The 8,160-nt window shown below is 46.9% G+C and overlaps 1 long non-coding RNA gene across 1 annotated transcript in view; it reads left to right on the top strand.

Annotated features, from left to right (window-relative positions):
- LOC137369573 (uncharacterized) overlaps positions 1-7,780 on the top strand; it is a 39,138-nt gene extending 31,358 nt beyond the window's left edge. Inside the window, exon 3 of the long non-coding RNA XR_010974971.1 lies at positions 7,175-7,780. This is a non-coding gene — a long non-coding RNA (uncharacterized lncRNA). The remainder of the gene's footprint in view (positions 1-7,174) is intronic.
- Positions 7,781-8,160: the final 380 nt, after the last annotated feature.

Below are 8,160 nucleotides of genomic sequence, written 5' to 3' on the forward strand. Positions count from 1 at the left end.
ATATTTAAATGTACTTACCCTCAATCTTCCTGGCCGCCGCAGTCTTCAAGGTAAGTGTTCTTGAGGGGGGAGAGGGCAAATGGTTAATGTAATTGTTATTAGGTGGTGGGAAAGGGGCATTAAAATTTTATTTGATAAATTTTGTGGAGTGGGGTACATCTTTAAAAATTTTAATTATCTGGTAGGGCGGCTGCCCTTTAAAAATGGCGCCAGCGCTTGCGCACAGGTAGCAGACGCTGTTGACGACGTCGGACAGCCCGTCCCGTCCACATGATTGTGGGGGGTGGGGGGAGGGGGGGCAGGCTGCCCCAACTATTTAAATGAGCGGCCACACAGGAGATCGCGGTGGCTCTGTGGCGTGCGGGCCCATACGTGCAAGCCGCCATTCTTTTCACCCGCCACCAAGAGTGGCGGTAGGTTCTTAAAATCCAGCCCAATGTTTTCTCGGGATTTTCAAGCATGTGCTCAGAGAATTATCTTGGTCAGTATATTTCCTGTCCAATGAGCAAGGCAGCTTTGCTGAGTCTAGTCCTGCAGAATGAAATGGGTCAAGTGGAGAATGTCACAGTGGGGGAGCACCTCGGGATTAGTGATCATAGTGTCATAAGGTTTAGATTAGTTATGGAAAAGGTCAAGGCACAATCTAGAATAAAAATACTTAACTGGAGGAGGGATAATTTCAGTAAATTGAAGAGGGATCTGGCCCCAGTAAAATGGAGCCAAAGACTGGCAGGCAGAGATAGTTCAGGTACAGTCTATACTAATGTGTAGAAAGTACTAGTTCAGCCTCAGCTGGAGTATTGTGTTCAATTCTAAGCACCACATTTTAGGAAGGATGTGCAGGCTTTGGAGAGTATACAGGAGAGCTTTATTAAGATTACAGTTATGTGAATAGACTGGAGAAGCTAGGCTTGTTCTCCTTAGAGCAGAGAAAGTAAAGAGGAGATTTGATAGACATGTTTAAAGTCATGATGGGTTTAGACCGAGTAAATAAAGAGAAACTGTTGCCAATAGCTGAAGGGTCGAAAACCAGAGGGCACAGATTTAAGGTGATTGACAAAAGAACAAGAGGTGACATGAAGAGAAACTTTTTTATGCAACACGTTTGGATTTGGAACGGATCGCCTATTATGGGGAGTGGACACAGATTCAATAGCAGCCTTCAAAAAGGAATTGTATAAATACTTGAAGGAGAAAGAAATTGCAGAGATATGGGAAAAGAGCAGGATAGTGGGACTAACTGGATTGGTCTTCAAAAGACCTAGCACAGACTCGATAGGCCAAATAGACCTCTTGTTCTGTGCTATTCTATGATTCCATAATCTGAGATTAGAGATTGTATGTTTCTGTTTTGTTTTTCTTTTATCTTGAATAAGAACTCACTGTTTATCATAGTGCCTTTTTGCTTCATTGTTTTGCTCGTAGAAGGCCCTATCAGCCCACAGAGTCTATAGGCCAAGAGAAAGTTTGCTGGATATCACTGAAGTGTAGTGCATAAGGAGACTATATGTCCTCTGGCAGCTTCCTAAAGTAAGAGTAATAGAGGAGAGGGCTGAAAAATTAGCTAAGATAAAAATTGATCAAAAAGGAAGTGCTTCAACTATTAGCTGTGCTCAAAATAGAAAATTCACCTGGTGTGGATGGGGTATATCCTAGATTGCTGAAGGAAGTAAGAGTGGAAATAATGGAGGCTTTAGCTACAAACTTTCAATTCTCCTTGGATATGGGTGGAGTGCTTCTTTGGCCTTGGCCCTCCCTGACTCTGCAAGCTCTCCAACTCTACAACCCTCAGAGATATTTGCATTATTACAATTATTCCCCCTTGCACATCACCCATTTTAATCACCCACCATTGTCGGATGTGCCTTCAGCTGCTCCTAGGTCCTAAGCTCAGTAACTTCCTGCCTAAATCACTCCACCTGTCAAGCTCTCTCTTCTCCTTTAAGATGTTCCTTCAAACCTCTTTGACTAAGCTTTTGATCACCTGTCCTTATCTGGCTCGTGTCAAATTTTGTTTGATAACGCTCCTGTTAAGTGCATTGGGATGTTTTATTATGCTAAAGTTGCTGTATAAATGCAAGTTTTTGTTGTAAAAGAGGATTGGTGAGTTGGTAATTTAACACCCCTGTTCAAAGAAAGAGGAGAGGGATAAATCAGATAAATCAGAGATTGGGGGTGGTGGTGGCATAGTAATAATGTCACTAGACTAGTAATCCAGAGCCCAGACTAATGCTCTGAGGAATGAGTTTGAATCCCACCATGGCAGATGGTGAATTTGAATTCAATTAAAAAAAAATCTGGAAGTAAAAAAAAAGCTAGTCTAATTGTGACCATGAAACGATTGTCGATTTTTGTAAAAACCATCTGGTTCATGAATGTCCTTTAGGGAAGGAAATCTGCCGTCCTTACCTGGTCTGGCCTACATGTGACTCCAGACCCACAGAAATGCGGTTCATTCTTAAAAATGCCCTTTGAAAAAGGCCTAGCAGTTCAAGGGCAATTAGGGGTGAGCAACAAATGCTGCCTAGCCAGTGACGCCCATGTCCTACAAAAAAATGAATTTAAAAAAAGATAACTACTGGCCAGTCAGCCTAACTCGGTGGTGAGGAAATTTTAGAGACCATAATACAGAAATAAAATTAATTGTCACTTGGAACAACATGGGTTAATGTCAGCCAAAGCGGATTTGTTAAAGGTAAATTGTGTTTGACAAACTTATTGAATTCTTCAAAGAAATAATGATGAAGTTAGTGCAGTTGACCTTTGATGAAGTATCACGTAATAGGCTTGTTAGAACAATTTAAGCCGATGGGAGTAAAGGAGCAGCGGCAGCATGGATATGAAACAAAAACAAGAAATGCTGGATTCACTCAGCAGGTCTGGCAGCATCTGTGGAAAGAGAAGCAGAGTTAACGTTTCGGGTCAGTGACCCTTCTTCGGAACTGACAAATATTAGAAAAGTCACAGATTATAAACAAGTGAGGTGGGGGTTGGGCAAGAGATAACAAAGGAGAAGGTGCAGATTGGACCAGGCCACATAGCTGACCAAAAGGTCACGGAGCAAAGGCAAACAATATGTTAATGGTGTTTTGAAAGACAAAGCATTAGTACAGATTAGGTGTGAATATACTGAATATAGAACATCAGCAAGTGCAAACCTGAAGAAAAACAACCTGAAAAAAACAGTGGGTAAGCAAACTGAACAAACTAAGATGAAATGAAATAAATGCAAAAAATGTAAAAAGGAATGCAAAAAAAAGGAAGAAAAAAAGGAAGAAAAAATAACTAAAAATGACTAAAAATGAAAGTAAAGTGGGGGGCTGTCATGCTCTGAAATTATTGAACTCAATGTTCAGTCCGGCAGGCTGTAGTGTGCCTAATCGGTAGATGAGATGCTGTTCCTCAAGCTTGCGTTGATGTTCACTGGAACACTGCAGCAATCCCAGGACAGAGATGTGAGCATGAGAGCAGGGGGGAGTGTTGAAATGGCAAGCAACCGGAAGCTCAGGGTCCTGCTTGCGGACTGAGCGGAGATGTTCCGCAAAGCGGTCACCCAGTCTGCGCTTGGTCTCCCCAATGTAGAGGAGACCACACTGTGAGCAGCGAATACAGTATACTACATTGAAAGAAGTACAAGTAAATCGCTGCTTCACCTGAAAGGAGTGTTTGGGGCCTGGGATAGTGAGGAGAGAGGAGGTAAATGGGCAGGTATTACACCTCCTGCGATTGCAAAGGAAGGTGCCCTGGGACGGGGACGAGGTGGTGGGGGTAATGGAGGAGTGGACCAGGGTGTCGCGGAGGGAACGATCCCTTCGGAATGCTGACAGGGGAAGGGAGGGGAAGATGCGACTGGTAGTGGCATCACGCTGGAGGTGGCGAAAATGGCGGAGGATGATCCTTTGGATATGGAGGCTGGTGGGATGAAAAGTGAGGACAAGGGGAACCCTGTCACGGTTCTGGGAGGGAGGGGAAGGGGTGAGGGTAGAGGTGCGGGGAATGGGTCGGACACGGTTGAGGGCCCTGTCAACCACAGTGGGGGGAAATCCTCGGTTGAGGAAAAAGGTCATATCAGAAGCACCGTCATGGAAGGTAGCATCATCAGAGCAGATGCGTCGGAGACGGAGAAACTGGGAGAATGGAATGGAGTCCTTACAGGAGGTAGGGTGTGAAGAAGTGTAGTCGAGGTAGCTGTGGGAGTCAGTGGGCTTATAATGGATATTGGTAGACAACCTATCCATGTCCTAGCATGGATATGAAATTGGTTAAGAAACAGAAAAGAGAGTACAGGTAAATGGTAGTGAGAAGTACTAGGAGTGCACTGTAGACCCCCAAATAGTAAGAGGGAGACAGAAGAACAAATATGTAGGCAGATTTCTGAGTGCAAAACTATAGGGCAATAATAGTTGAGGATTTCAACTACCCCAATATCAACAGGGATACTAACAGTGTGAAGGGCACAGAGGGGACAAAATTCTTGAACTGTGTTCAAGAGAACTTTTTTAACCAGCACGTAACAAGCCCAAGGAGAGGGGGCGCAATTCTAGATTTAGTCTTCGATAATGAAGCTGGGCAAGTGGATGAAGTAACAGTGGGTGACCATTTTGGAGATAGTGACCATAATACAGTCAGTTTTAGCATAATCATGAAAAAGAGCAAAGATAAAACAGGAGTAAAGGTTCTAAATTGGGGGAAGGCAAATTTTATGAAACTGAGATATGAACTGGCGAAAGTGGACTGAATACAGTTACTTGAAGGAAAATCAGTGGTAAACCAGTGGGAGGCATTCAAAAGCAAGATACTACAGGCACAGTGTAGGCATTTCCCACAAAGATGGTGGTATGGCCAAATCTAGAGCCCCCTGGTTATCTAGAAGCTTACAGGGTAAGTTAGAACAGAAAAAGAAAGCTTATGATGATCACAAAAATCTTAATACTTTAGAAGGCATTGAGAAATATAGAAAGTGCAGGGGGAAGCAAAAAAGGAAATTATAAAACAAAGAGAGGACATGAAAAATTATTGGCAGGTAAAATCAAAGAAAACCCAAAGATGTTTTATCAGTACATTAAGAGCAAGAGGATAACTAAGGAAAGGGTAGGGCCTATCAGATATGTACAAGGGAACTTATGCGTGGATGCAGAAGATATGGGCAGGGTTCTTACTCAGTTTTTTGTCTCTATCTTCACAAAGGAGAGGGGTTTATGCAGACATTGTAGTTAAAGAGGAGGAGTGTGAAATATTATATATGATAAGCATAATGAGAGAGGAAGTACTAGAGGGTCAGGCACCCACGAAAGTGGATAAATCGCCAGGGCCGGATGGATTGCATCCCAGGTTGTTAAAGGAAGCCAGGGAGGAAATAGCAGATGTGCTGAGGATCATCTTCAAATCCTCACTAGTTACAGGCGAGGTACCAAATGATTGGAGGTCTGCGAACATTGTACCATTGTTTAAACAAAGTGATTGATGACAACGCTACGTCATCAGAATGCGCCGCGGTGCGCACATGCGCACACGGTCTCAGGGCCCTCTGCGCATGCGCTGCAGTCCGGATTGCCAGGACCAGTTTGCGCATGCGCAGACGACGTCATAGCGTAACGTCATCTTCCTCGGGGAACACACCAGGTTGGCCTTTGCGCATGCGCACACTGGTCCTGGCAATCCGGACTGCAGCGCATGCGCAGATGACCGGAGCCCGTGTGCGCATATGCGTCAATCTTCCGAAAGCTTCGGCGCGAGTTTTTGAAAATGGAAGGAGGAGGGGTTTCGTCGGGCATTTTCTCTCAATTATTTAGTCATTTTGGACATTTGCTTCATTTTTATTAGACAGAGGAGATTGTTCCAAGGTAAGTTGCTCTGAAAATACATTTCAGGGGAGGGAAGGGAAGGGAAGGGAAGGGAAGGGAAGGGAAGGGAGGGAAGGGAAGGGAGGGAAGGGAAGGGAGGGGAGGGAAGGGAAGGGAAGGGAAGGGAAGGGAAGGGAAGGGAAGGGAGGGAAGGAAGGGAAGGGAAGGGAGGGGGAGGGAAGGGAAGGGAAGGAAGGGAAGGGGAGGGGAGGGGAGGGGAGGGGAGGGGAGTGGAGGGAAGGGAGGAGAGAAGGGGGGGAAGGGAGGAGAGAAGGGGGGGAAGGGAGGAGAGAAGGCGGGAAGGAAGGAGGAGGGAAGGGAGGGGGGGAAAGGAAGGGAGGGGAGGGGAGGGGGGGAAGGGAGGAGAGAAGGGGGGGAAGGGATTAGAGAAGGGAGGGAGGGAAAGGGAGGGAGGGAAGGGGGGGGGAGGGAAGGGGGAGGAAAGGGAGGAGGGAAGGGGGGAGGGAGGGACGGGGGGGGGGGAAAGGAGAGAAGGGAGGGGGGGAAAGGAGGGACGGGGGGAAGGGAGGAGTCAGGAGGGAGGGGGGAAGGGGAGGTCGGGGGGCAGGGGGGGAGCAGCGGAGCGGAAGGGGAGTGCCTTTTTCTGTGCATGCGCCATAAACACAAGGACTGGCTGATGAGATGGAGCCATTAATTTGCCCAACAATTGCCCGGAAGCACCTTCGGATCGAGGTGGCCTCAGCGCTGTACATCAGTCGCGTGCCACAATCCCTGGATCCTGAGCGTTTCACCCCCTGGCCTAATGATCTGATGGACCATACATACGCCTGCCTGTTCAAAGCTCCACTTCCCCCACCTGCGGTACCCTCTCCTTGCTGTTCAGTTACACAGTCACCTGTTCCTGCACCCATCCAAGCAGTGCACGTGGACACACAGCCACATGTTTCCCCATCTGCCCTTGAAACAACCATGCAGAGCCTTGTGAGACTCCGCAATTGCCAGCTGCTGCCTGTCAAGCAGAGAAGGCGTCCAAAGGGGTCAAGCACTTGGGGAACGTTCAGCAAGAAGAGACTGAGCACTAAAAGAAACAAGCATGCCGTGTCCAGTGGTAGCACAAATGTGAATGCTCTTGCTGCGTACACAACTGGTGAGGTGTGAGTGCAGCCACACCATTCTCCATCCTCAGTGTTGCTTTAAGGCAAAGGTAGATAAGAGTGAAAGAAATGGAAGATGATGCTGTTAGTAGTAGGCAGGATTAAATGGGAATGGATGGGAAGACGCACGAGTAGCATAACCACTAGCAGGGAATAGCTGGGCTAAATGGCCTGCTTTATGTTCATAGTCCAAAATAAATGTGCTTCTTTTTCCAGCACCCTCACATCATTCATGTTTTTCCTGAGAGCAGCATTGAACCATCACGAGATAGGGGCAGTTACATCATCCTGACTCCTACAGCTGAGGTGGGTACTAAGTGATTCATTGGCCTATACTGCAGAGCATAAAAGCATGCGCAACAGTAATTTCATTGGAGGGAGGGAAGCTCTGACTCTGATTTGCTTTTCTTCTTTTCATGTAAAACATGCCGTCGAGAAAACAATCCTCGAGACTTACGGTCAGCATTCAAGCAACGAAGGCAACTGGATCATGCTGTGGAGCTCATCACGATGTGGAAAGGAACATTGCATTTATGGATGAATTGGGAATGCACATTGGGATGCGCTTGGGGAACATTCACCAAGAATAGACTGAGCTCAGACTCTTGTGACTTTGCCTTCTTCACATGGACAATACAGTAGTGGAATAGAGAGCCAAGCGTTCATTCACCACAAGGCTCTCCAGGAACAATCTCTTTAGCTGTGCATAGCAGAGACTCGGCCTGTCTGTCTCACGGGAATGCTGGACACAACACTCATGTATCCATGCACAGCAGTTCCTCGGATACTTAATGAACTTAATAAAACTTTTCAATAATTAAACCCAGAATTGTTGAGGTTTTGTTTTGCATGCTATTTCCCCGACTTTGCAACTGCACTTCAGATATTCAACTATGGTGGAGGGGTGTAGGTAGGGGGGTAAAGGAGGGGTGTAGGTAGGGGGGTAAAGGAGGGGTGGAGGTAGGGGGGTGAAGGGGGGGGTGGGTGAAGAGGGGGAGGGTGGGTGAAGAGGGGCAGGGGTGGGGAGAGGGAGCATGCAAAATGCAGGGACCAGACAGTTGCAATGCCTGACGTACTGTGGAGAAGTAGAGAAAGCAACTGGGTAGGGGAGAAAGCAACTGGATTGGGCATCCGCAGCTGGAGGGAAGGGCTGAATGGAGAGGGCCGGAGGCGAGAGGCCGTAGAGAGCCGCGGGAGCGAGA

This window comes from Heterodontus francisci, chromosome 5 (assembly GCF_036365525.1).
Source record: "Heterodontus francisci isolate sHetFra1 chromosome 5, sHetFra1.hap1, whole genome shotgun sequence".
NCBI lineage: Eukaryota > Metazoa > Chordata > Chondrichthyes > Heterodontiformes > Heterodontidae > Heterodontus > Heterodontus francisci.